General features: G+C 45.3%; 1 non-coding gene across 1 annotated transcript; it reads left to right on the forward strand.

Annotated features, from left to right (window-relative positions):
- Positions 1-2,248: 2,248 nt before the first annotated feature.
- On the forward strand, positions 2,249-2,355 carry LOC112132127 (U6 spliceosomal RNA). Its single transcript, XR_002913942.2, has one exon. It is a non-coding gene; the product is annotated as a U6 spliceosomal RNA (small nuclear RNA).
- The last annotated feature ends 482 nt before the right edge of the window (positions 2,356-2,837 follow it).

Consider the following 2,837-nt stretch of genomic DNA (forward strand, 5'->3'; position numbering starts at 1 on the left):
CAGTTTATTATGGGGAGTGTATTTTCTTTTCTGTTTCTCTGCTTATCGATCCCAGTGCAGCTAGTTCTGTCACTCAATGGTTGCATATCTTTCTTGAACTCTAGACATCAGGTTCATCTTCTGAAAAATGAAAAGCATATTTATTTGCTATATCATGGGGGACTCACCTTTGCATCCTAACGACAATTTAGGAACACTTACTAGGTTAAACTATCTCTTGAATTCAATTTATTCAGTGTTCAAGGGAGAAAGGACCCTTTTCCCTCTGGGCTTTTGCCTGTCCTCTGCTAACTGTTGATAATTGGTTCCTGTCAGAATAATGAACTCCTACCTCTGATTGCCTGCCGGGCTTTTGCAAGGAAAAAGGACTGCGAAAGAAATTCGGCTTGTTTTTGAGGCTCTAAACATTTCCTACTACTGGAACAACTAACCAACAACCAGCCAGCCCAACCAAACAAACAAAATCCCCTAACTCCTGGCAAAACCTTGCAGAGAAGGGCTCAGGTCTGGTCAGACCAGTACCAGTGCCTGCATTTAGCTGCTTCTCTGTAAGGCTCATGGCTTCGGTCTACACTTCAGTTCACTTTAATAAGAGGAGGGTCTGCCTTGACCTTCCTTTCTCCCTACCTCAACCCTTTTTCGGTATGGACCTGAGGCATAAGTACCTTCGCCTGCAGAGAGAGAGAGAATGTAGCGTGAGCTCCACCCCACGGCATAGGAATTTGTACATGTTACTCTGGAAGCAGCCCCCAGTAAATCTGCATTCTCCTTGGTCAAGGAAGGCCCTACTACTAGTGCATTTTGGGCCTTGCCTTTTCTTTTGCCCCCTCTCCAGGACTGGGCTATAGGATGTCGTGGGCCCTTTTGTTTGCATCTGTACTAGGGTTTCCCTCTCACTGTTGGGCTCACCCCAAGACAAGGCAAAAACAAGGCAAAACCCATCTCTTCCTTTCCTGGTATTGACTTTTTGGCTTGGGGAGGTACCTGGAAGGCCGGTGCTCACCCACACCCGGCAGGTTTGAAATTTCTGCTCTAAGGCACTGGGCACAATCCCCAGGACTCCACTGGAATTACAAAAGATTTGCAAAGCTCTCTGCAGGAAACTCCTTTTTCTGACATTCAAGGTGTGTTTTCTGGTCTTTCATTTGAGAGACTGCCAAAGCAGATAAAAATCTACTCCCAAAGTACCCTAAAGCAGTCTTTCATTCTACCCACAGGAAATCCCTGATAAAGAGGGCAGGGGGCTTTCTTTCCTCAATCCTCTTGGTCAGGAGAAACAACTCTTGAAGCCAGAATTAGCCTCTCTGCAAGCCTGTTTCTGGGCAAACATATCCGCACCCTCTGCAAAATGCAGCTGGAACTACCCAGAGCAGAACAACTAGCGCCCTGTTGAGAGCTTCAAGATCCGGATTTTAAAGCTTCTTTATAAGCCACTCTTAAGTGTATATTCTTTCTTCTTTTTGTTTATTTAAAAAAAATCAGCCATTTTACATGCCATAAAAATTCAACCAACTAATTTAAGTGTATGTGTTCTGTTATATTTTATCCATGCTTCAGAACAGGCTTCGTTGAGTGGAAGAGGAATCCTATTAAAAGGGTTCAAGTGATGCTGGAACATGGTAGCTGATTGTCAGAGCCTGACAGGTGACACAGAAAGAACATCTTGGCTGGGCGCAGTGGCTCACGCCTGTAATCCTAACACTTTGGGAGGCTGAGGTAGGCAAATCACCTGAGGTCAGGAGTTCGAGACCAACCTGGCCAACACAGTGAAACCCTGTCTCCACTAAAAATACAAAAATTAGCCAGGCATCTTGGCACATGCCTGTAGTCCCGGCTACTTGGTAGGCTGAGACATGAGAATTGCTTGAACCCGGGAGGTGGAGGCTGCAGTGAGCTGAAATCATGCCACTGCACTCCAGCCTGGGCAACAGAGTGAGACTCTGTTTCAAAAAAAAAAAAAAAAAAAAGTCAAAACATCTAGAAGACAGGATCTGGGGCCTAGCAAGTTGGAAAACAGACTGCCGCACAAACTTGGGGAAACTCCATCTTCCCCGACTTAATAGGATCCCTCTAGAAGAGATTTAAGAAGGCAGGGTAGGTCTAGATCAGGAGTTAGTAAACCACAGCGCCAGATCCCATCCACTGCCTGTTTTTGCACAGCCTGAGTTAATGATTCTTACATTGTTAAATGGTTGGAAGAAATCAGATGAGTACTCTTTATTGACACATACAAATTATATAAAATTTTGTACTCGCTTCGGCAGCACATATACTAAAATTTGAATGATACAGAGAAGTTTGGTATGGCTCCTGCGCAAGCATGACATGCAAATTCATGAAGCATTCCATATTTTTTATTTTTTGAGACAGAGTCTTGCTCTGTCGCCCACGCTGGAGTGCAGTGGCATGATCTTGGCTCACTTCAACCTCCACTTCCTGGATTCAAGTGATTCTCCTGCCTCAGCCTCCTGAGTAGCTGGGATTACAGGCATGCACCACCATGCTTGGATAATTTTTTTGTATTTTTAGTAGAGACGGGGTTTCACCATATTGGCCAGGCTGGTTTCGAACTCCTGACCTCAAGTGATCCGTCTGTCTCGGCCTTCCAAAATGCTAGGATTACAGCTGTGAGCCACCGTGCCCAGCTGCGTATTTTTTTAAATTAAGGAAAAGAAAATTATGGCTGGGCACAGTGGCTCATGCCAGTAATCCCAGCACTTTGGGAGGCCAAGGTGTGTGGATCGCCTGAGGTCAGGAGTTCGAGACCAGACTGGCTAACATGGTAAAACCCCCTCTCTACTAAAAATACAAAAATTAGCTGGGCATGGTGGCAGGCA

This window comes from Pongo abelii, chromosome 12 (assembly GCF_028885655.2).
Source record: "Pongo abelii isolate AG06213 chromosome 12, NHGRI_mPonAbe1-v2.0_pri, whole genome shotgun sequence".
NCBI classification, from domain to species: domain Eukaryota; kingdom Metazoa; phylum Chordata; class Mammalia; order Primates; family Hominidae; genus Pongo; species Pongo abelii.